Genomic DNA, 26,407 nt, shown 5'->3' with positions numbered 1-26,407 from the left:
AACACCTGTCTGCACCAGTGGTTCCTAGAAGTATGGTCCATGAAGAGTTGGCTCATGGTGATAACTGCTCCTTCTCATTTCCAGCTCCTGAATTGCCTTGATGTCAGCTAAAAATGCACGGAATACTTTCCTTATATTTCACCATGTGAATAATTACTGTAAGATTCCACAGGGAAGTTATTGATTATGGATGGAAGAGGGACCAGTCCCTCATGTTTTTTAGTTGTCCACACTGTTAATGTTTGGAAGCCTCTGGCATACACCATTCCTCCCACATATGCAGGAATACCCCATTTTGTTCTCACAAGTTCCACCTTCATTTCAGAAGAAGAAGGGTTCATGCTCACAGCACCATTTGTGTGTAAAAGATTAAGCCCCATTCAACTACAATTTATGTAAAAACAAAGCACACTCTTCTAGTTTTTCCTTTCTCACAATCAAATTCACAGACTAATGGGAATTTTGAATTCCTTTGAACTTCTCATGCTATACAGCATTTAACCACTTTAGAAAGCAGTTAATATTAAATGTCACAGTTAACATGATTTTAACCTTCCTTGTATCAAACCTAGCTTTCAGATCCTGGAACTGTTGCTTACATGTACTTTATTGGAAGTACACATAATAGTGATTTTTTTTTATCCCTAAATATGTTTGGATGTGTGTCAGAATCACTAACTGTGTCTACGTAATCTTGAGAGTAGAAGCTTGAGTTTTTGAAAGTGTACAATGAACAAGTCCTGTTAAAGCAACTGTGCAGTTTTGGTATGAAACATTTACAAACTTCACCACAAGTAGTTTAGCAGACTGAGTGTGAAAAGGTATATGGAGAGGCTTGTTTTGACTCATTTTGTGAGTACTGTGATGTCATTTATATCTTTATACTGGCTAATTTCCACTCCTGACATAACATAGGCTCAGGTAAGGGACACATACATTCAGTTTATGGTCACAAGGATATTTTTTTAGTGTGCATTGTTACAAGGATTGTGGGAATAGTGCTGCACCTGAGAAAGTGCTGTTACACAGAGGAGCTAAGCATTCCCAGGCAGCAAACTGTGTACTCAGCTGAAATCTGTCTAGTACCTTTTCTTGTGTTTTCTGTGTAACATGGTATAGCTATTATTTATGACTAGCTGATATGAATGATTAAATATAGAATCTCCAGAAACCATGTGAACTCTTTATTTATATCATGTGATTCCATATAGTTTTTTGGGGGGGATGATTGGGGACACTTCTGTATGTCAGCATACTGGAACAAGGCGTGGATAAGGGTCACCTGGTGTCATTCTTGCCCTGATTGTGTGTTTGGTAGGTCACGGACAGGTTAAACAAATAGTAAATGGCGTATATGTACATGTAAGAGATCGCTGTTCAAGATATGTTTTCCATAGTTAGACGGTCCCTCATTTAAAAAAAAAAAAGTTGGCTTTAGATATCTACTGATTGGGCAGGGCTTAAACCACAGCACTGAGGATTGCCTCTGAGTTGTCTCAGAAGTGAGGTTTCCCATAGGAGGAGTGCCTTTTATTTTTATTTTTTTTTAAGGCAGTGGATTTGTCAGAGAACATGGACTCAAATGCAGTTGTGGTGGTGAAATTTTTGTGGGGTGATTCAGTCTGTATACGCTGCTGTTACCCCACAATGTCATTGTGAATGTGATCGGTGCATTTTGTTGTCTGAAAAAAAAATGCTAATAGTGATCGCATTAAAATGGCATTATAGTTTCATAAGGCAAAATTTTCTGTTCCCATTGCAGTGATTAGTAGTCAGAATCTGGTGTGTACTGCAGAGAACGGCATGAGGAGGAGTGCTGTTAGGTGTGGCTGCTCTCCTTGTTTTCAGTTATAACCTAGTATTTGTAGTGACCAGCCAAGATACTTTTCAGTGTAGGAATCCCTGAGCTGAGCCCCAGCAGAGATGATTTGCAGTTCACCTATACATAAGGAAATGTCCAGATGTCAGATTGAGTGGTTTGCACCCAATCCATTGATTGCCATTGAACTGCTCCCTGTAATTTATAAAAGCAGTGATGCACATCTGAAAAGTGAGGTGTTTTTCATAATTGGAGTTTTGGTAGTACCCTAGTATATTTTTGCATAGAATGAAAGCAATTTGGCTGTGAAAACAATTTATCAGAACCTAGTGGAGGGATAGGTGAGCCACCTGTGCATCTGATTTATTAACAGCAAATATTATGGCAGTGTGAATATAACAGATAATTTCATCATAACACCTCTGTACACCTTTCATCACCTCAGTATCAGCAACTCTTAAGTAAATTAATGTGTATACAGAAGCTATAATTGGTTTTACAAAGGACCAAATTACATAATAGGCTTTTTTTCTTTTTCTTTTTCTTTTTCTTTTTTTTTTTTTTTTTTAAGATTTAGTACTGCTAGGATACCTTAAAAAAAGTTCAGTGATAAACATTTAACTTGGTACAGCAGATATTGAAGTAAAACCATTCTTTACGCATTGGCAATTCTAGGTCAATAGCATACCTTTTAAATAGCTAAGTTGGATATTTACAGCACAATGTTATAAGAAAGGTGATTGTTGAGGAGGAGGGACATTCGTGAGCCACATAGCCACACACTTGCACTCTTTAAAATGTAATATTTGTTACTGTAACTTTTGTAGTGTTGGTGGATATGCAACATTTGCATGTTTCTCAAATGGGCACATTAGTATCACATTTGTAAAGTTCACTTCAACCTAACAAAATATATACAGAGTAACGTCACTGTGATATACAACAGAGTAAACAGCCCAGAACCCAAACCTAGACCTCAGGTTTGGGTTATCTGTAAGATGATTTGTATCTCAGTGAGGGTTAATTTTAATTCTTTGTCAAATGGTTCCCCCTCTTCACCTCCTCCTGGACCCTCCCTCCTCCTCCATCCCACCAAAAGAAAATCATTGTTTGGAGGTTGCAACATCCCAGGTCTGAAAGTATCTTTAGTATCACACTGTATTTATAAGAATCTCAACAAAGTGAATATTTTTAAATGAATATAGTTTTCAGTTGATTGGTACATTAGGAAAGTGATCTGTCATATATAATACTGAGAGAAACAGGATCTGTGGTGAAGAGCTGCATGTTTTAGAATACCTTGGCCAACTTTACTGTAGTTTGGATATATTGAGAAGAGTGCTGTTAGGGGGCGTATTCCTTCACCCACTTACTTCCCTGGTCCTTCTCGCATGAACAGAGAGCAACAATACCCGAAGTCCAAAGGTGCAAACAATTTAATGTTTATTGAGGTGAACTTCCAGCAAGCATGATTCCAGCTTCCTTCCTTAGTGTCCTGCTTCCCAGCTCTGACACCACAGAGCCTTACCTGTGTCCCTGTTCCCATTCCTGCCCTTAGCAGGACATGATTCCAATTTCCCCACCCCCATTCCCTGTTCCCATTCCCCGCCTTACTTCCTGATTGATTGCAGACTATGTAGTAAAACTTGAGTTCTGCTTAGCCATACCTTAACCAATCATTTTACTGAAATTTAACTAACCAATCCTAACAGATTGTAACACGATTATTTAACCAATTATATCCCACCACCTCAATTAGTTTACACCCAGCAAAATTAATTATACAGCAGACAGAAACAATCACAGAACCAGACAGAGATTATGCAGACAAACAATAGGGAAATGGGGACTACAGTGATAGAACAAACACAGAAATGAGGATTTCACATCCAGCTATTGATAAGTGAGTTCTTGCCAGACAGGATGCTATCGAACTAAGTTTCCTTTTACATCTTCTAGGCACTTCCCTTTCTCTGGAGGCGATAGGCATTATCAGGACAGGATTGTATTTTTAACAGCCTGTTAGCACCTTATTTCAATGTGACTAGTTTGGAATGTGAGGAGGTGACCGTTCGCTTCCCAGCTTGTGGCTGCCTCTGCTGCTTAGCCAAAGGCCTTAGCCTAAGAACAGGGCCTCAGACTGTCACAGTAAGAGAAGGCCCTTACACCAGCAGACAGTGATTTTGATTCTTTCTTTTATACCTCTATAACTAGCCAAGTGATAAGAATACACCTAAATTCTTAGAGTATAGGCCTTTACAGACAGGCCTGAATATCTATATCCTAACAAGTGCCTTTTGCAGTCTTTATTTAAAATGACTACATTTGCTAGTTTGAAATAATGGTGTCATTATTTAGTTCCACTGAATGGAAAAGGCAAGGCTGTGTGACTTAGATATCCTGTACTGTTAGTTTGCCTGGAATGCCAGTCCAGATTTTATGTAAATGTATTTCTTCTTTTGGATATGCAGCAGAGGGGACCCATGGCCCCTCCTACTCTCGGCAGGCACGGGTCATCTCTGATATGCAGTGCAGGAAACAGCACCTCGTGAGGGCAGAACTAACCTTAGTTTGGCTAGCTAAAGAATGTTGTATGCAGTCCAGTTGCATTAAGTATTATTACAATTTTTTAACTGAATGTGGTTTGCCAAGAGCTGTAAAGAATAGATCACATAATTGTAATCCAGTCTTCTATTTCAGCATATGTGATAAGTACTGCAGAAACTGGGAGACTGCACAGGATTCCCTATAATTAAGGCTACCTTTCCGTCACGGAGGTCATGGAAGTCACGAAATCCGTAACTTTCAGAGACTTCCTTGACATTCCTCTGCTTCAGCCCTAAGGGATGCAGGAGCCCTGGAAGGGTTTTAGCAACAAGCGACAGGGGACACCTGCAAGGTTCCAGTGACCACTGACAGACTCCTGAGGAGACCTTCATCCGGGTTCCAGTGATGGGTAACAGCCTCGCACAGGGGGCGAGGGAGGAAGCATCGGAGGAGCGGCTAAGGTGTCCCATTTTCTCTTTGGGAAATATGGTCACCCTGCAGCTCCCAGCCGCCGTGGGCAGAGGGGGAACTCCATAGCTCCCAAACACCATGAAGCCGCAGCAGCAAAAGTCACAGATAGGTCACAGGATTCCATGAATTTTTGTTTATTGCCCATGACCTGTCCATGTCTTTTACTAAAAATAACCATGACAAAATCTTAGCCTTACCTATAATTAAACTGCCCATTTCCTAATATGTGATATGAAAAAACCTCACTTGATTAGGGAATAACTATAGAGTGGGATTTGTCAAACCTGGTTCCTAATCTTGCTCCAGCTCTGCCCACTGGCATGCCCATTTTGTATATTTGGCACACTTACAGTAGTATCATTGCAGTAGTAAAGCAACAAGAAGCTTTGCTCAGTATTGTGTCGACAGATGTGCACTCTCCTGAGCCTCCACTGGGAGTTGAACAACTACCTTTATTCTCTGCACCTTCACAACCATCTCAGGAACTTGTAGAATTGAACCCTAATTGTTCATTTAATACAGAAATGCTATTGTTTGTTTGTATAATCATAGCACCTGGGAACCACACTTATGGACCAGGATCCCATCATACTAGGTGCAGGTCAAACACAGAACAAGAAGACAGTCCCTGTCCCAAAGAGATTATACAAACTTGATAATTTCTCTTAACTGTAGAGCTACCATGAACTTTTCCTTATCCTTGATTTGGCCCCACCACGGAGAAATTGTTGGTCCTTCAATATGCACCAAACCCAGTGATCACACAATTACACAGTCTGTTCTTACAGTGTACATCAATGGTTCTCAACCAGGGATATATGTACCCATGAAGATACGCAAAGGTCTTCTGGGGGTACATTAACTCATCTAGATATTTGCCTAGTTTTACAACACGCTACATAAAAAGCACTAGCTAAGTCAGTACAAACTAAAATCTCATACAGACATGGATTACAGACCCTGCAGAAACATGGGTCTGAGTTACCCAGTACTGGACACCCCCCCTTGGAATGCCAGAATTTTTCCACTGGAAGACAAAGGGTTTCCGCTATACACAAAAGCTATATAAGGCAGGGCAGTGACATCAACGTGCTTCTCCTCTGCCTCCCCAGCCAAAAAGACACTGAAAACCACCTGGAAGCAAGAACTGAACTGGGGGGAGAAGAGTTGAGCCCAGGCTAGAAGGGCATCTAGCTTGTGAGTAATAACACCTGAAGTTTCAAGCTGCAGGCCAGTGCTGCTGACTTTCAAGACTCTCTGTAATTTGCCTGTGACAATATTTAGGGTGAGAAATTACTATTTGTAGCCAATTTCTTTAGTGAATCAAGCTTAGTTTGCGTGTTTTGTTTTATTTGCTTAGTAAACTGCTTTGTTTTGTTTGCTATCCCTTTAACCACTTAAAATCTGCCTTTTATAGATAATACATTTGTTTTATTATTAAACTCAGCTTGTGCAATTTCTAACTGGGAAGGGGGGAGAAGGTGTGCATATCTCTCTTCACATTAAAGAAGAGGGTGAATTTTTATGAGCTTCCACTATGCAGATTTTTCTATACGCAAGACAATATACCTTTGGGTTTATCTCCCAAGCGGGGTGTGCATGAGAGTGCTGGATGAGTCCATTCACACACAGCTGACTTCAGTCTGCATCTGCAGCTGGGTGTGGCCCTACCTGTGTAGGTGTGCTGCAAGAGGCCAGAGAGCCTAATTCAGCAAAACAGGGAGAGGGAATCCAGGCTGATGGAGCAGGAGAGGCTCAGTGAAACCCTAGTACATCAGGTGGCATCTTGGATGGGGGAGGTCCAACCTGTCACAATTATCTCCTAACACATGTCCTTCCTCTCTCCTCCTCTTCCTAGTGTGGGTTTGTATTATATCCTTATCTGTTATGTCCATTATTATGATAGTAGTGTCTTCAGGGTTAAGGACCTGCCTTCTCTGTTTTTTTTTTAAATTTAATTAAGAACTTAGAATTATTTTATACATATGCTATCTCAGTAGCAATTAAAATTCAGACCCTGAAACAGAAGACACACACACAAACGCCAGTAAAAAGTGAGGTTCAAATCTAAGATCAACCTTTGTTCAAGTCTGAAGTGGAGAATTAATCCTTGAACTCCACATCTTACGCTGCTTCCAGATTCTTTGCCCGCAGAATTGCCTCTGGTGCTTCGAGAGCTCTTATGCAGATACCATACACTCCTCCAGCAAAATCCAGACATTGTTTAGCAGGGCAAAGCACAGTTGGAGATTGGCTCAATGCCCAGAATCTTTGCAAAGGCCCTTTTTTCCCCCAACAGCCCTGGAGTGTAGTTGGGGAAATACCCAAGACTTTCTCCTTGAGAGCAAAATGAACCATTTCCTAAGACACTTTCAGTATAATATTTCTGACACCTAGCAAATCACATGTTATGAATACTGGCCGAGGAGAAGTTTTCTATAGGCAGATTCTTCCCTGGTAATATTTTATTTTTTTGTAAAGAATTTGAGGAACCTGAGCGAATCTACTATAAACAGACCAGTTAGCCATTTCGAGGGGTGGAGGGAGAAGTTAAGACACCTGATCTCTCTCTTTAGAGATCTCCATCATTTGCAAGCTGGTAATTGAGTTAACTTCTCCAAAGCAGTATGATAGTTTCAGAGTATATAAGGCAGAGTATCACAGGTTAACTATACTTGCAGTCACCTAAGTGCACTTCAACTGGCTGGTTTGGGGGTTGCTGGGGTTTTTTTTAAATTTGTCTTAAGAAATTAGTTCCCTCATTGATGTGTAGTGACATCTAAATAATATTGAGCTTTTTGCAAAGGTTGCTGATATTCTTAGATAATGCTGCTTTTGGCTTGGGACTTGATTCTCCACTGTCTTACACCATATTGTAGTCATTTATAACTTACCAAAGTGAATATTAAATCAGAAAGATAAGAGTTTCACACCATATAGGAAAGCCCCTCCGCTCTCTGTCGGGCCACATGTCTCTCTGTTTCCTTAACTTGTGGTAATAGTCTACCATCTCCTCAAGCAGATGGGTGAACTGAGGTTTAGCCTTCCGCCAAAACTTACATTAGAGTCCTTTTCTTCCCACTGATAGACAAACCAGTCCACAAAACTGCATTAGTTCTTCACCTCTGATTCAGGATTGCCTTCTCTGAGTTCAGCTAGCACTCCTCATCTCTTTGGGTTATGCTTTCTCTTTAGAGGCCCTCCCTAGGCACCTATCTATAGTCTGTTCAGCCCTTCCAGAGTCAGGAGTTCATTTGCCCTGTTGACACAGGGTTACCCTCCTTGAGCTTAATAGTCACTAAGTCCTCCTTCAGCCCTTCTTGGGCTCAATAATCCTCCCCTTTTATGCAGAAATTTCTGTATCCTGAAGGTGGTGATGCAAAGGAAACCCATTCTTCCCTCTACCCTGTAGCAAGCGGCATTTGTCCACTTCACTCAGACCCCTGGACCTCCCCAGGGATTCCTGTACCACAACTCTATGCCTTTTTGACAGCCCCCTTCTTGGGCTGAGTGCCTCTATCTGGGTCTCAGTTCCTACATGACCTCCATGGTCTGCCTTGCAGTCCCTCTTGGGCCAAGCCCCCTTTCCTAGGTCCTTAGTTGGGGATCCATCCTCCAGGTCTGACCTCTCCCTGGAGAGCTACTATAGAGCAGCTCCCAGAGCTGCCATCTGCCTTTGAATCTTTTCTTCCACTAAAGGCATGCATCTTGTCCTGTAGTCTTGCATGCGACTCAGTGGTCACCTAATCTAACCACTTGACCATTTCCTTATTTGAGACTGTTTGAAAGGAAGATTTTATTTTATAGCATCTTGAAGCTTACCACTAGATCTAGAACAACTAGAATTCAGGAATCTTCAAAGGGACAGCAAAATTAAAGTTTTATATAATGGCATGTAAAATAAAAATTGGTTGCAAAGATGAAATGAGAAGAAGTGAGTAAGGACTGATGGAGAGGGCAGTAGACTGGGAATCAGGAGTCCTAGATTGTATACATCCATTGGTGAAAACACAAATAGTCAGATTTTCTAAAAATAGCCTCTGATTGTGTGCACCCAAGTTTGGATCTCTAGCTCTGATTTTCAGAAGAGCTGAGCATTTACATCACCTGTGATCTGTTTGAATTGTGGCTCATTATGACAGATAGAGCAATTTCCTGTACTATCCTTAGGAGACCTTGTTGAATTAAATGTAAAAAAGTTTTGCATGTGTTGTGCTAAATGAATGGTTTACATATTATTGTGTGACAGGATTATATGTTATCTCTCTAGGGCGGAGATGGGATGTGAACTCTGGGAAGTGTTATTAACTTCAAAGGACTATACTGAACACTGGGACAGACAAGAATAGACATCTGGGACAAACAGGGTCAAGTGGTTTGCCTGGGGAATCCCTATGGGGAGGTGAATGCAAAGTCCCCACCTTTAGTTATGCAAAAATCCAGGCTTTTGAAGCTATGCCCTTGAGGAGGGGCCATTATCTGCTGCTCCCAGAGTCTCAAGAACAAAGTCCCAAGCTGTATAAAGGAAAGACTGTTCTATTCGTGGGTGGTACTAGTTCTGAGCTAAGACTGTTATGGACTTCGTAATGACAGAAAAACCCCTATGTGGTATTTGAAGGACTGATTCTGACCAGAGCCGGAGTTGGAGGTGATCTCTGCTGAGCTTTATTAGCATGTGTAGAGGTTCTTTTGTTTTAATATGTTTTCTCTAAAACACTTTTACCTTAAGAATAAATGTACTTACTTAGAAAGAGTTGTGTGGTAATTGCTGGCAGTTACGGCTGGTGGTAGCCTTCAAAGAGAAACCAAAGTAAAAACATTGGCCTGTTTAGGCAGCGTAGCTTGTTGCACAGTTCTCTGCCTACACTGTGAGCCTGGAAAAACTCCTGGTCAAGAGGGAGAGAGACATGGGTCTCCATCCAAGAAAGGTAACAGCTGAGGAGCCTAGAATGACCACAGAGGGGGAATACAGGTGCAGTTGCCCTAAATTGTGACACTCTGCATGTCCTAAAATCAGACTGTGTCTGCATTTAAGAACCCATAATTAAAAGCCATTTTTATGAAAAATTGGGCCTAAACTTTTCAGTGTCAGAATTTACCCATCTGTAAAAATGTGTGCAATAATACACCCATTGATAACAATAATATGTCTATGTTATAATAAATGTTGGGAGAGTTAACATTTCATATGTGACCTAAGGTCTTGGATGGAGAATGCTATGCACTGACAAAGCAGTTATTATATGTGCTATTTATTAGTGGACGCTCTTGACTGCTTTGTTTTGAAATAATCTGATTTACTTGCACTAGTCAGAGTAAAAACTGGGGTGAGACAGACAGAAAGAGAACTTTATCCGAGTTTAAAAAGCAGGCAAGCCCAAGATTCTTCGGTGTAAGATAACTGGTCTTCAGTTTAAACAGACAGAAATATGAAGGTTCCAGTTACCTTGTTGGAATGATTGTAATTAACACTCAGCTTTTCCTCCAACAGGGAGAGGAATGATGCCATACCATCATGGAAATACCAATCCCAGTTTTTCAGTGAGATAAGATAGGCAGTAATAGGATGTCACAGCCAAAAATTCCAGTCATTTTAAAATTCACATAAACCAACAAACTACATAAGCTGAATGCAGTGTGGTTGGAGCTGTATTGGTCCTGGGATATTAGAGAGACAAGGTGGGTGAGGTAATATCTTGTATTGGACTAACTTCTTTTGGTGAGAGAAACAAGCTTTTGAGCCACACACAGTTCTTAGATTTCAGAGTAACAGCCGTGTTAGTCTGTATTCACAAAAAGAAAAGGAGTACTTGTGGCACCTTAGAGACTAACCAATTAACCACAGTTCTTAAGAAGCTTGTCTCTCTCACCAACAGAAGTTGATCCAGTAAGATATTACCTCACCCACCTGGTCTCTCTAAAATCACCTTAAGTGTGCTGAATAGATTTGGTAGTTACTTTTCTGCTGCCAATACCTGAGTTGGAAATACTGACTTTGTCAGTAAATTTGCACCATAAGGAGCATTTAAAAGGGCATGGCTGACACCAGTCCCTTCCTGTGAAATGCAAAAAGTTTATACTAAATGAATTGTTAAACCAGTGCCCAACACCAAATGTTTAGAGCCCACTGACTGGGAATCTACCATTAGACCTGTATGGCTTTATAGCTTTTTTCTGTTTCTGTCTAGAGGTCGTTTTGCGTAAAGGAACAAAAAAACTCAGGAGGAAGAAGGGTTTGGGATAACTCGATAGCTAGGGGTCTTTTAAACAATCAATTTTACTTTCTTGTTTTCAACCTTGGAGTACTTTTGTTGTAAATTAGCTGCTGCGTGGCTCTGAAAATTCTTCACTTGTACATCCCACGCTCTAACCACCTGCTGTATTAAACACTCACTGCATTCCTAAGTGGAAAGCTGATAGTATCTTTAAATTCTTTCTTTTCATTTACATGTAAGGTAGCTGTGCATCTTTCCATATTAAACTCTCAAGTGTATGTTTGCATATTCTGCTAGAAAGTTGTAATCTCCCGGTCAGTTCAAATAAAGTTGCATGTGGTGGTGTTTTTTCTTGTGGAGATATTGCCATACTAATGCTGTTTAAAGTCAAGTTCTCACTAAACATGGGAGAAAGAAAAAAGCCAAACAGATTTTAAACAGCCAGCCAAACTATATGTATATATAAATATTTTATCATTGTATAAAGAAGGCAGGCTGCAAACAGCAGGCTGCATTTCACTGGCAAGGTGCTGCTTTAGAAAATAATTAAAACATATTTTATAATTTCATTCTGTTTCACTTTCTCATGATTTTCTTCAGCAAAGTAAATAGTCCTGGTTCAGCTAAATAATCAACTACTACTCTCTCTCAGCGGACAGAGAAAACACACTTTTTCTTCTACACTAAGAACCCCTGTTCCTTTGAGCCCATGGCTAGAGAGAGAGCTGTCCTTCTTAGAGACCCAGCAAACCACCCCTAACTCTGCAGGCTCATCAGCCTAGTCTTGGGGCCCGCATATCCCATTTCTGGTTTGGGGAGAAAGAAGAGCTATTTCCAGCTGCCATGAGACTCACTTCACAGGAAAAATACATCTGCCTCCTTCCTCTGGCTTCATGGGGAATGGAACAAATAAATTGCTTCACGTACCCCTAGCTCAGTAATCACCCTTGGTTGGTCTCAGCACATAAGAGTGACAAGATTTAGATGTTTTACACACACACACACACACACACACACACACACACACACACACACACATTCCCAAGGTCCCAGAATCCCCACACACTACCATAATGTTCTAGTGAGAAAGATGTGTTTGTAGACGTCTTTGGAGAATAGCTATGGCCTACTTACCCCCTCCCATGCTCTTCGGAGGCAGATGGCTAACTTAGTCCATCAATCCTTCTGGAAAAAGGAATCCCTATCTCTTTCCCCATATTGTATCCACAACAGGGTCATCTGGAAGTCTGATAAGTTGACCACTCCCTTCCCATTCTGCAACAGGATTAAGAGACCAAGACCGGGCTCTGCTGCTTATTGACATTTCAAGATTCTGAGGCCAAGACAACACCACATGCTTTTAGTGTTTCCCATAGTCTATTGCAATGTCAGTGCTGGAGTGTTAACGGACAGTAACCAACTACAGAGCCATCAGTGAGACAGGAGAGTGTTTTCTGGCCCTACTAATAATAATTAAAAGTGAAGATCTTAGATTTTAAAACTTCTGGAATGTTAAGAGATGCAGCCTGATTGAGGGCAGAAGTTGGGAGTTCACTCTGGAGAGGAGCATGTACAATGTATTATTACTGTCTTCTTGTTTTTATTTATTTCTATTACTGTGATACCTAGAGACTCTAAGTGAAATCACAGCACCATTGTGCCAGGCCTTGTACAAATATAGAATGACTTTATTGGTGTAGGATCCAGCAAAATATTAAAGCTTATCAGTCTTCTTGGTTCCCAGCTTTGGGCTCATTTCTGTAGAACATTCTAGCAGGGTATCATTTTTCAACAGTTTACACATCTTTACATTTAAATCCAAACTCAGGCTAATGGCTGATTTGGTAACACTGGAAAAATTAACTTTGTACAGCCTGAGTTTAAGGCACAGATTCTAGTCTTCTGTTCAGTCAACCACGACTTCTGCCTATGCAACTGAAATGGAGGTGTCAGTTGCGACTCAAGAAGTAATTTAGCTAGTGCACTGGTTTCAGTTTAGTGGCTGTCACAGTTTTATGAAGCTAACATCAGCTTGCTTCATTCTCTCTCAGTATGACTGTTATGTTGTCTTGAAATCTTTTTTCCTGTATAGGAAGTGAACAAGAAACAGTTAGGAAAGTATAGGCAATTTTTTTATGATTCATCCCTGGCCCAAAATTAGAAATACATCCAAACTCCTACTCTTAAATCACTTAGTAAGTAGTGGGTATCAGTCTGAGCTTTAAGAAAAGCTCATCTGTCATGGCTTTGGCTCTGTATTGTACACTTGTTAAAGATTGTTGAGCAAGATGCTGTTGTGGGCTTTCTTTTCTAAAAGACGATTTTGTGGAAACCTGTAAACATGCTCCCTGGCCTGAGCCTGTGTTCATATGGTACAAGTCTTATTCCTGAGAGAATTCACCGCCAACAACAACAAAAAATTCTGTGCGCAATATTTTAAAATTCTGCAAAATTCAATAAATAAATGTGGAGACTTCAGCATGGCAGTGGGGCCAGGGCGTTGGCTACATGGAGGTGGAATATTACCCTGCAGCCCCCCACCTCCCGGGATAGAGACTTAGCGGTGAGACTGCACCCGACCCTTACACAACACAAAGGCCTGGCCTGCCCCAGAAACACGCCATGCCACTGCCCCTCTGTGCCAGGTGCACCAGGTGTGGGCAGGCAGGCTCAGCCCAGAAGGATCCAAGTGTGGAGGGGTTTCATGTGGGGAGATCCAGGTGTGGAATGAGAGGGTTCTGTGGGGGACAGTCTGGGTGCGGGCAGCTCAGTGGTGGATCTGGAAGCATAGGGGCTTGTTGGAGGGTTCTTGGTGCAGGGGCAATGGGATTCTTCAGGGGAGTCCAAATGAAGGTGGTTGGGGCTCAGCAGGGAGGGTCTGGGTGCTGGGGGAGTGGAGCTTGGTGTGGTGGGGGTCCAGGTGCAGCTGGTTGGGGATCAGTGGAGTGGGGGATCCAGGTGGCTCATTGGGGTGGTTCAGGTGTGGGGGTATCCAAGGTGCATGCTCATCAGGGTGGGGGTTCGATGAGCCTGCTTAATGGGGGAGCCACAGCTGCCGTCGCTGCCACCAAGGGGATGCTGCATGCCAGGCTCTTGCTTCCCCCACCATTCCCCTATCCCCCCTTCTCTTACCCATCCCCTCCATACTGCCCCTACCCTATCTTCTCCCTTCACTCCCATATCCCACTGCCCTATCCGATCCCCCCTCTCTCATCACTGCTTGTTCCCCGCTTTCCCCATCTCCCTTCCCCCATTGCCGCCCACCCCCTTGCTCTGCCCACTGCGGGCACTTACCGTTGTACAGAAAACCACCAGCACACATAGAAGGGGAAATAGACCGGCACTAGGACCCAGGAGATGGCATTCAGCTGTAGAGACAGGAACCCAAAGGCTACCTTCCCTCACTCTGGCAGCTCTGTGCCTGCAGAAATGGCGGGGGGCAGTGACACATGCCCTCCCATGCCTCACCTCTGTTGTGGGGGCATTGCTTTCCCTCCCCCGCCATGGTGATTTTACTGCTGCTTTGAGTGCCTACAACTAGGTGCCCACACTTCTGGGGAGGGGCATGTGACTGCTCTTTCAGCTTCCCTTTGCTTCCCCATCACTTTCTGCAGGGAAGCAAAGAAATCTGCAGAGCAACATGATTTCTGTGTCCATGCAGTGGCGTAGAATTCTCCCAGGAGTAAAGTCTGCCATTACTGAGTTTTCTAAATTATTTAAAGCGGAGGAGAGAATAAAGGATGAAAATAGAAGGGGATAAAATAAACAATGAACAGTAGTGCTGAAGAGGACAGCATTCAGTGACAGAAATCTCCTCCATACCTAGACAAGGTAAAATAACAAGATTAGTAGGCTTGCTGACTTGAAAAGAGCAAGTAGTTTTCATAACCTGTGTACATGGCAGAACTAAACCCCCAGTTAGAAATATTGAACGATGAATAGTCTGTTTGGACTAGCAAATGTTCACAAGCTGTACAGTACAGCCAATGTGGAAAAAAAATGTAGTAAGATGCATATACACTTATCTTATTTGTTACCTAAATCACACACATGCAGGAAGACTAAAGTGTAGAGCTTTCTGCTCCAGAAACAGGCCCAAAGGAGAATCAGAAGAACCAGAGAAAAATCTTCATTACTTGTCAGTAGTTTTAAGTCTTATTTTGTTTTTGCAGCCAGCTCGAAGTGAGTACAGGCTCACTGCATCAGCCTACTGGTGATTCACGGTAGCAGGAGCCCCCAGTGGGTGTAGCATCAGTGTATCTGGTTCCTACAGGATCCTTCCTGCCTCCCACAGAGAGAGGAGCAGTGTATGCGGTGCTCCAACTGTCTTCAGCTGGTGTATAGTCTCTTGGGGACTCCTCTACGCTGCTGTATCATGTACCTGAGGCCAGACAGAGAATCAGGAAGACATAACCATCATGTCACAGATGCTGGCCTGTAATATCTAACTGGCGTAGCACATGAAAATCGAGACTTTTCGTTTTACGACTGTATCTACATAAGTAATTTGGCACTGAACAGAGTTTTATGTATGACTATTTTATTTATATTAATTCAAGTCATCAGTGAAGTAAGATTTCATGCTTTTAACTGTACTTATAAGTGGCCAATGGTTTTGACTTACATTTTCTACTGATAAAGATTTTGGGCTAAATTCTGCACTGATTTTTTGTGCAATCCCATAGAATACAGTGGGGTTGCATAAGTGTAAATCAGTGCTCTCTCTCTCTCTCTAATTTAAATTATGCTTTAGGCATTGTGTTGATTAAGAAGTTTTTCTGTAATATGTCACTCTAAGAGCAATATGCTGGACTGACAAACTGCTGGGAGAGGTTTGTTACCAACACAGTTAATCAAATTAAATAATGAACTTAACATATGGCCGTGCTTGAGGCACTTAGTAGATTGTTTCACATTCAGTCGCTGATTATGTTGCCATTACGTCCTCCTCCTCTACAGAATTTCATTTTGAGAGTCTGAGCGCATCTTCCTCTAAGTTTTCCCAGGGACTTCTACCCTGCCACAAACCATGAGCCCGTTGTTGACTGGCCTGGGCATAGGTGTGCTGGAGGGGGGAGGGCTCAAAGATCTTTGCCTACCTGCACACACAAACAAAAACCAGCACCCCAAAAGCCACAGCTTGCCCCACATATGCCATACAGAGAATGAAGAGTATTTTTAGGGGTGTTATTGGTTTAGAAAATGCACTTCCTGTGTTGGACTAGCATTTAAAGCCTTAACAGTAAAACTATGTGTGTGTAATACTATAAATATTGTGCAACAAAGAATAATTAAACCAACTTCCTTGATAATTTTTAAATCTTTCATACCCAACAACCACATTGCTAACTCCTTGTTCCTGTATCAGCTTTGCCTGCTAGCTCCATCTGCAGTGTATGTTTCTTTCACAGTCACTGAACAGAATTATTGGTCTTTTGCTCCATATCATGGACATTAGACACCAGCAACGTGATTAAAGGCTCCATGGAACATTGATTTGCTTCTCTCTATTTGTATACCTTTCTCAGTCATTGTTATCCTGGGACCCAACCCAAGGTTGGTGAATCCCTTGTGACATGACCTTTTCTAGCAATTTCACAGTTTACTTCATATGCTCTAAAGGAACCCTTGAGAATTGGCACAGTTTGTTTGTCATGGAGCTAGACGATTGCAACAATCCACAGACAACAAGGCCACAATCTCATGGGCAATACTTGTGTTTTCTGTTACCGTGACCTCAGTCTTTCATTTTAGGAGATTCAATAGGATACAGATCTTGCAAATATATCTACCGCTGTTCATTATATAAGAACATCTTCATTGTTATAGTTCACGTTGACAATCCCGTCATAAATCTGTATTCCTTCTAGGTCCCTTTTGCTCTTTGGGGTAGTGATCTAGCACAAGTGTTACATATTTTGAAGAAATATTGCCATAACTTGCCACAAGTTAATTTTGCATATTACTTTATTGTAAATTATTTAAAAATAGATTTAAATATATGATATGTTATATATTTATTCCAGGTATATATGACTCAATCTATTTGTCTGTAGCAAGGAGGAAACTTCCCTTGATGAGTGACAACAGCTTCTTGCCTAAAACTTTCTCACCCTTCTAGTTAAGTATGCTTTCCAGTGTGAGCCCTGTGTTAATTAATGCAGTGCTCTTTACTAAGTCTGCAGATCATTAGCTCCACTGTCACTGCTGCTGCTTGTAGACTGACCAGTCTTTTCATTGTGGATGTTCAGAACTTTGTGGGTAAGTGTGAAACTGACAAAACTCAAGCCGGTTTCACATTACTTCTGTGGAAAGCTGTGGCTTGCGGCAGAGGGAGAATCTAAAGCCATTCACATGAGAGGAGTGTACAGACATGGAGGATGGGGTAACCAGTGGACTGAGTATTCTGATATGGGTTTATCTCCATCTCTTTTGTTGAAGCTATTCCACTTTAATAAATAATTTAATATTAATTGAGCCAGAGAGAGAGAGAGTGAAAATCACTCTGTAAGTCCAGGGGACAGGACACTCACCTGAGAGGTGGGAGGTCCCTGTTCAAACTCCTCCTCAGGCAGAGCGGGAAATAGAACCAGGATCTCCCAGATCTGGGGTGAGTGCCATAATCACTGGGCTAAAGATTATAAGAGAGGTTCTCCTCTTCTTCCTCCTGATTGTTTTGTTTGGAGTTAGACACCTGCCTAACTCATTCTCGCAAAAAATGGTTTAGACACCTAAGCTGCCTAACTCCGGAAAAGGGGTTCCCAGCTGTGGATTACAAGCAAAGATAGAGGCCTCCCCCGCGCCCCCCCCCAGCCGCATTGTTATAGAGAGCCTATATGCCTAACTTGGGTTTTGTGAATCCCAGTGATTTTCTAGGCACCTAAAAGGCATTGCAAAACCAAAGTCCTTTTGTGGATCCGTCCCCAACTGCTTTATTCCTCAAAATGGCTAGTGATTGGGCTGACTTTCAGGGTCTACTCTTGGTGTGGTGCACAGAAATTTTCTCTCTAGCCAGTGCATTTAGTCTTCAGGTTGGTAGGTGCTGGGTATATTTCTCAAATTGTGGGTGGGTATAGCAGAAAAATGTAAGGACTTTTCATTCCTTTACTTGAGTCATTCCCTTAGTTAACAATTCTGCGGACTGATGTATAAACCAGAATAGAATCCAGCTTGCTCTTCCATAGTTCTAATGTATCTGCTGTGCTAACAGAAGTCAAAATCAGGGGGGGAAATTGCCAGTGAAATAACCAGTCAAAATTGAAATACAGATAGAGAGCCATATCTGCTAAGTAAGGACAACTCATCGTTCGCTGTTGCTTTTTTAACCTAGGTACACAATAAGGATGATGATAGTTATTAGTTAGTATTTATTTGTTTTAAGAATTCACATTTAAAACATTTGTGTAATAGCAATATACTACAAATGTACTGATTACTTTTTTCCAAATTGTTGTGTACAAATATATTGAATGAAGGGAAATCTTACCCATAATTTTTAAATACAATATGGTGGCATTCTATATGTCCTATAAAGTCTGAAGATATTTTAAAAAGTCATCGGTAGACATAAAATCAGATTCACGAGAACTTTTCCAGTTCAAATAATGATCTCTACTGTTGAAGGGGGAAGGTACTCCTTTGGGAATTCTGCACCTCTGTGTGCATAATTAATGAGCCACAAATATTTTTAATTCTTTAAGCAGAAAAAAGCTGCTGCTGGAAAGTTCTTGCAGTTCCGCATTTTGCCCACCAGAAGGTGCTGTGGCACTAGAACAGAGCAGCCTCCCCGACAGCCCCAGCAGAAAATAACTTTGGCTGGAAAGTTGCTGCAGTTCTTCCTTTTTCCCACCAGAGGGCTCTGTGGTGATAGAACAGAGCAGAAGCTCCCAGCCAGCTAGGAAAGAAGAAAGAGCCTGCTTTCTTCATAGCACCTGTCGGGCCAGGTCAGGAGACAGTGTGGGGCAGCTGGGGTGGGTCAGGAGCTCATAAGGGCTAATGGGGGAAGACAGACTGGGGCAGGGCTGAATGGGAGTGGAGGCGTAGAGCCACATGGTGACAGGGGAGGCGATGCAGGGACACATAGGGACAGAGGAGTGGCTGAAGGGGGCACAGAGACACATAGGGGGAGGGGGCTCAGGGCCACATGGGGATGTGGGCAGTGGGTGTCTGAGTGGGGGTGCCGGGAAACATGGGGACAGGGGCAGATGGGCCTGACTGAATGGGAGAGGCCAGGAGTCGGCCAGGGTCTGCATTGCTCCCTAACAATCCCTCCGCCCACCCAAAAAAACACCTGTTCCATACTTTTCCCATCCATACCAAACATCCCACCAAGTTCACACCCAGGCTCCTTCCCAGCAAAGACTTCCCTCTCCCTCAGCTCCTCCATTACCCCTGACTCCCCCAAGCTTTGCACTGCTTCTGAGGGGTGCGGGAAATATGGTTCTGTATTGTAGTTTAAATGAATTGTTACTCAGAGTTGTGTATTAATATGTCTAGTAAGGAATCTATTTGTCAAAAAACATTTCCTGAATCTTTTTTGTTGTCTGTATTGTTACAGACTTGTTTGCTGACAGGTATTTTGAAATAAATGACCAAAAATAATTGAAACTGTTATGATTATATTGTGTTATTTTGACAAATAAAATATGCAGAATTTTGGAGAATTTGAGAAAATTTTGCACAGAATTTTTAATATTTTGTTGCAGAATTTTTTATTTTTTGGCACAAAATTCCCCCAGGAGTAGGGAAAGGTGAAAAAGTATTGAATGCAAAGTGAAATGTTCAGTAATTGTCTGGCCGTGAGAGTAATATGTTACAAGACAAATGTTATGGTATAAATATCAATGTCTAAAATTTAAAGCCGGTCAAAAAAGGTTCAAGGTTTGTTTTGTTTGTTACTGAAATTCCAAATTTCAATCTTTTTTTCAAAAATTCCTACTACTTATCTCTCAGACGCTGCTTCATGATGCATCTCCCAATACTCAGTACAAATATATTATGAAAAGTAAATATATACTTTCGTAATAGTCCTAGAAGAATTTGAAAAGTTCTTCTGATCTCATTTCTTAAATTTGGAAACTTTCTAGCGTACTGCACTTTGTAACAGTAGCATGCTAAACTGCACTCCATCATGTTCACTGAGCTGTAGTAGTGTTCACATGAGGCATTACTGCATGGCAAGCTGGTGTGCTGTAGATCCGTGCCCTAGCTTTCAGCACAGTAACTTGCTGTGTAAATAAGTTCTAGTCCTCCATCCTGCTCTAGGAGGTAAACTCAGTGGCAAAACTCTCATTAACTTCAGTGAAAGCAGAATTGTGTCCTAGTACTGTATCAGTACCATAACGGGGCTACATCAATAAGAGAAAGCTTTTTGTAAAAAAAGGATTACCATGCTTGCTCTGTGGGACTGAACTTGGAAGACTTCTTCACTCTCAAATGCCATTGACTTGACTCCGAGTTCCAGATGTGGAAGGCTTATAATAGGGATCAGCCGCCTTTGGCAGGCGGCCTGTCAGAGATAGCTCCTGGCGGGCCGGGCTGGTTTGTTTACCTGTAGTGTCTGCAGGTTCGGCCGATCGCAGCTCCCACTGGCCGCGGTTCGCCATTCCAGGCCAATGGGGGCTGCGGGAAGCGGCACCGGCCAAGGGATGTGCTGGCCGCCGCTTCCCACAGCCCCCATTGGCCTGGAACAGTGAATCACAACGAGTGAGAGCTGCGATCGACCGAACCTGTGGACGCTACAGGTAAACGTCCCGGCACGCCAGTGGCTTTCCCTGATGGGCCATGTGCTAAAGGTTGCCAATCCCTGGCTTATAGAAATCTACCATATATGATGTACTGTTTTTATCATAAAATATGCTTAGGACTACCTTGAAACAACTCATATGAACATTCATTAATTTTGAAAAATTTGTTGAAATGCCCTTGGAAAATGCTGCTGAAGTAGATGACTCTGGGGTCAGTGACTAGGAAAGCTGAATCATAGAATATCAGGGTTGGAAGGGACCTCAGGAAGTCATCTAGTCCACCCCCCTACTCAAAGCAGGACCAATTTTTGCCCCAGATCCCTAAATAGCCCCCTCAAGGATTGAACTCACAACTCAGGGTTTAGCAGGCCAATGCTCAAACCACTGAGCTATCCCTTCCCCTAAAGAGAAGGAGGCCTAGCCTGAACCAGGCAGAGCAGAGGTGTATACCCCTAACCATTGGGCTACTCTGGGGTGGAATCAATGTAGTAGTTTTAAAAGGAACTACAAAAGGTTTTTTCCCTCCCGCTCTCCTGCTGGTAATAGCTCACCTTAAGTGATCACTCTCCTTACAGTGTGTATGGTAACACCCATTGTTTCATGTTCTCTATGTATATAAATCTCCCCACTGTATTTTCCACTGAGTGCATCCGATGAAGTGAGCTGTAGCTAACGAAAGCTTATGCTCAAATAAATTTGTTAGTCTCTAAGGTGCCACAAGTCCTCCTTTTCTTTCTGCGAATACGGACTAACACAGCTGCTACTCTGAAAAGGAACGCTGATTTTTTTTCTCTCATCATCTAGAAATAGGAGAAAGTTGTTGGAAGCTTGTTTTTTTTAATATTTTTACTTATGAAAATGTTTACATTTGTTTGAATGTGCAGTTGTGCGTGACACAATGGCTTAGTGCATAGCTTGAATACTTTTGAAAATATAGCTCTGTTTGTTTTGTTTTGAATAAATGTATAACACTGCTTAGGCTCAACATTGCAGATGGCATAGAAGGGATTAAGACCAAGTTCTGGGGCTTCCCAAATGTCTTACGATATACAGTCCATAGTTTCTTCAGTGTACAGCCAGGTTGCTTCTATCATTTATCTGCTAAAGTAGTTAGAAATATTTCTTGGTTCTTTGCATGGTTTCTCTGTTCTTCCTTCTTCCTCTGCAGTAGCGTGTGATGTCTTAGCTCATGTTAATGTTGTGTCCCTGTGTTCTCTTACATCAGGGAATTATTTAACCATGTTGAAAAGTACCTTTGCATTTTTCAATTTCTTACATCATTCCTATAGGTGGCTGCTGTATTTCTGTTTTTTTTTGTTGTCTGATCTTTCTTCCTTTCATGAAGACAGTTACCCTAGTAGGGTTTGTAATCCCCATACCAAGAAGGAGGCCAGCATTTGGCACTGTATTTTTACATGTACTCTTTTGTGTTAAGGTATATGATTCCAACAGGCTTTTTCTGATCTCTTGCCCTATATCTTCGAGAAACCTGTTCTAATGATAACGGCAATTTTTCTTTGACCTTCAGATGGTGTTGGTTGGGTTTGTATATGTTTAATCTTTATGCTTCAGAAAGAAGGTTCCAGTGAGGAAAGTGGAGGTTCATTTCTTGGTGTCCTCAATCAAATAGTTGGAGATGTATCATGCCGACAGAATCCTCTCATGGAATAATCCAGTAGGGTTTTCTTTATTCGATTTTGTTTGTTTGTTTTTGTGCAACGTCTGTACTTTATCTTGTTGCTGTCTCTAGTAGAAAAAGGACTTCGAATCAGCTAGCTGTGATAACCTGTGAAAAAAAGTGCTCTTTCCAAGCAAGCCCTTTCAACCTGAAACATCTAGAGTCTTCAGTTATGTATATATTTTACTAGTTATATCCTCAAACACAGAGGAAGCCTTCAACATCTTTGAGTCTAACCACAGCACTTTGATGTTGTGTTTAGGGTTCTGGCAGGTCAAATATATTAAAGTTTAAAATCCTTTTTCCATTATTAAAGCTATTAAAAGAAAAAATACAGTATCTTCTCTCTCTAGAAATCATTGACGGAAGAAAGAAGTGTAACAAAAGAAGTAGCTTACTGTTAGCTGATATAGGGAAAACAGCTGAAACCAGAGTGTAAGGAAGGGAAACACAAGCTGCTTTATACCAAAGAATCTACAATTCAATGGGAATGTACTTCTGTCTTCATAAATAGCTCGTGAGTAGAGCTTGTGTAATCCAATTTATACATTATATCTGGATTATAAACTGCAGTCAGATATGAAGCACTTTTGATGTTTTTCGTGTGTAAAGATGCTATAAAAATAAATAATAATCAGTGTTAATACATCAGATATCACAAAACAATGGAATCTGTAACACGCTTCACTGGTATTCAAATTTAGTTCATTTAGTAGAAGGCATTCTTTTCATCTGTTTCCAGTCACCAAATTCAGTTCTTGAAGGTGAAGCTATATAACATGTGCACTTCAGTTGGCAACTGTTTGTTGTTTATTCCAAGGCAAAAAGTTGTTACGGTTGAGAGTACATATCAGTAATTTACAGGTAAAAATTAAGTCCAAAGATGTAATTATCTCAAAACCAATCATTACAAACCCAGGCAATTCAGAGTTAAAAACACACATTTTCCATGCTTTTCCCCTTCTTGGTGTCATTTTGTATTGGATTTATTTATGTATTCTCAGATAATTCCTTCTTTAATCAGTTCTCATACAAAGCACATGGAGTGCTGTAAGTTTGGGGAAGACGTGTGTGTTTCATACATAAACAAGATGCTGAATCCCAGCTTTAAGTGCAAAATGGAACTCAAACTTTGCTATGGAGCCACAACCAGCAGTGGTTAGTAATTAGTATGACAGTCGTGTCTAGAGATCAGGCACATAGGTTTGGTCTATAATGCAGAGTCAGATCAAGGTAGGGCAGCTTATGTTGACCTAACTATGTCAGTGCCTACACTACAGGCTTGCTCCTGCTGATGTAAGTGCCGTACTACACCGACATAACAACTCCACCTCCACGTTGGTGTAGTTAGAGTGACGTAGTGTCTATGTAGACATTGCATCACTTATATTGGCTGTTGGCTAAAATTCTTGTCAATTTCACAGCTCTGTGCTGGAGCTGTGAAATTGACAAGAAAAGCTATTAGGTTCCCTTCTGTGAATCCTGCACCTGGCTCACAATTTGGGCTGTCATCCCAGGGCAGGTGGGTGGTACCCTCCTGGCTACTTGCTTCCAGCAGGCTGCTGCCTGGGCTGTCCACTCCCTTCTGGGAGTCCTGCTTCCCACTGGCTCTCCGCTCCTAGCTAGGCTGCTGTCCGGGCTCCCTGCTCCAAGCCCAGCTTCTGGGCTTCAGGCTCCCCATGGAGCTCCCAGAGTGCGGCTGCTCTGAGCATAGATAATAGCAGTGTGAAATTGACAAGAATGTCAACTGCTGATAGGCGCTGTGCTGTGAAATTGAGCCTTCACAGGGCTCACAGCTGGGGCTGTTACCCCGGGGCAGATGGGGGACTCCAGCTGTGAGCCCTGCGTAGCTGTCAGTGCCCCATAATGTCTCACTTCAGTCAGTGCAAGCACTCCTGGTGAGGATGTGCTCTGCTGTCAGAAGGAGGGTAGTGTGGACACCAACAGCAGCTTAAATTGAATTAGTGGTGGCTGTAGATCGACCTAAATTAGTAGTGTAGACAAGCCTGTAGTCAAAGACAGTTCCTAGCCTAAAGACTTTACATAGAGTCTAAATAGACAAAACACACAGTGGGTGGGAAGGGAAACAGGCAGAGAGAGGTGAATTTGCACATCAGGCAGTGGCAGAATCCAGGGTTTCTTGACTCATAGTCCACTGTCTTATCCTCTACACCACACTGCAAAGATTCCTGAAAAGATTCTGCCATCAAGACTTGAACTACGATTTTGGAGGATCATTTTCTCTAGAATCGTCTATTAAGAACTTGGCAATATTCATCTTTTAAGGAAGGATGTTCTTACGCTCAAGGCACTAATCAGGGGCTCAGAAGACTGAATCTGTTTTTTGGTTCTGCCATAGACTTCCAATGTGACCTAGTCAAGTTATGTAGTCTCTCTGTGCCTCAGTTCCCCATCTGTAAAATGGGGATAATGGTACTTGCCTGCCTCACAGGGGTGATATGCAGGTAAATACATGAATGATTGTGAGGTGCTCAGATACAGAATTCTGGGGGCCATATCAGCAGATAGACAAACTGCTTAGCATTCTTTAATCTAAATCACCTTTCTAATTGGTGGATTTCTGAGGATAAGGGGTTGGATGCACTTGAAGTTTCAGGAGGGTCTGTGGGCAGAGCACTTACATGTATTGGTATTGCAGCAGATTCCAAATTAAATTGGGAAGGTAAGCGAGAGGAAGAAGTGATGTCAAAGGGAAAACTGGATTTGCTCTAGACTGTACAGCAATTCTGTTCTCTCTTGCCTGATTGACAGCAAGCAGTTCCCAGTTGACTTGATTTCCTCCATCCTTTTTTTTTTCCTTCTAGAAATGGATCTGCCACTCATGCCTATTTCCATTTTCCTCTGTATTCTGTTTTTCTGTATTCTCTTCTTGTTAGCATCTTCTGTTTTATTCCTGTAGCTTCCACTCCTCCTTCCCTCCCCGCAGTCTCTGTGAATGGCCCCCATCCCTCTCTGTTTTTCATCCGCCTATTCCCTTTCCTTTCATTTCTCCCCACTCTTGTGTATTCTTTTTCTGTTCATATGTCCTGTTTCCCAGTGCCTCCTTTCTCCTGACTCCTTTTTCCCTTTATTCTTTTTTCATCCACTTTGCCTCTCCTCTTTTTTCCTACGCTTCCATTTATCCTTCCCTTTTGCCTCCCTCATTTTCATCTTGCGTATCTTTCTCCTCCTGTTGCTGTCTTCTTTGGGGTGGGAATATCTCAAACTATCTGTTCCTTTCCTGCACTGCCTCCCACTTTGTTTGAATTGAATATGCTGGAGTACTCACCACAGCCTTGACTTTGGGTAGGCTTCAGTGTAAAAATAATACAAGAATTGTAGTATCAATAAAGGGTCACGTTGGTCCATTTACTTGAATAGGCCACATTCTGAGGCAAGAGAGCTAAAGGTTTCTGAAAAGGCAAGTAATATTTAAAATACATATATGGGCTACAATGTATTTTGGCTTTGTCAAGTAATATGAATCTGTAACTTGTAATGTAGAATTCTGTAGGATTATTGATTGTCTTCAAGTTGGTTGTGAGTTCTAGAGGGTTATGGAGGGCAGGACATGTAGTTAGAACAATGGAAGGCAGACCAGTTAAATGTCTCTTGTAAGGACATTCTTATGATGTCCAGCCTCATGACTGACCAAGGAGAAGATAGAGGGATAACACTGAACAAGAGCTAAGAGCATTTAATGTGAATCACCATCAGCAGGGAAAATTTGCCCTTGACAGAAAGAGGTGAGGATAAATGCTGAGAGCATCCAAAGACCTGTATGATCTATAGCAGGGGTTATCAACCTTCAGAAGTGGTGTGCCGAGTCTTTATTTATTCACTTTAAGGTTTCGCATGCCAGTAATGCATTTTAATGTTTTTAGAAGGTCTCTCACTATAAGTCTATATATTATATAACTAAACTATTGTT

At 41.8% G+C, this 26,407-nt stretch overlaps 1 protein-coding gene across 10 annotated transcripts in view; it reads left to right on the top strand.

Annotated features, from left to right (window-relative positions):
- The window catches only part of FAM110B (family with sequence similarity 110 member B), a 457,795-nt gene that overhangs the window by 416,293 nt on the left and 15,095 nt on the right, over window positions 1-26,407 (top strand). Inside the window, exon 1 of one of the 10 annotated variants that reach the window (XM_073331103.1) lies at window positions 17,151-17,172. The exons of 8 other annotated variants lie outside the window; for them this stretch is intronic. The gene's annotated coding sequence lies outside the window, so the exon portion shown is untranslated. Of the gene's footprint in view, window positions 1-17,150; window positions 17,173-22,971; window positions 22,994-26,407 lie in introns of those variants that run through there. One more of the 10 variants, XM_073331104.1, reaches the window with a different exon arrangement.

Source organism: Lepidochelys kempii, chromosome 2 (assembly GCF_965140265.1).
Source record: "Lepidochelys kempii isolate rLepKem1 chromosome 2, rLepKem1.hap2, whole genome shotgun sequence".
In the NCBI taxonomy this organism is placed as follows: domain Eukaryota; kingdom Metazoa; phylum Chordata; order Testudines; family Cheloniidae; genus Lepidochelys; species Lepidochelys kempii.
The sequence above is the reverse complement of the archived record's forward strand: the minus strand, read 5'-3'. Positions and strand labels throughout refer to the sequence as shown.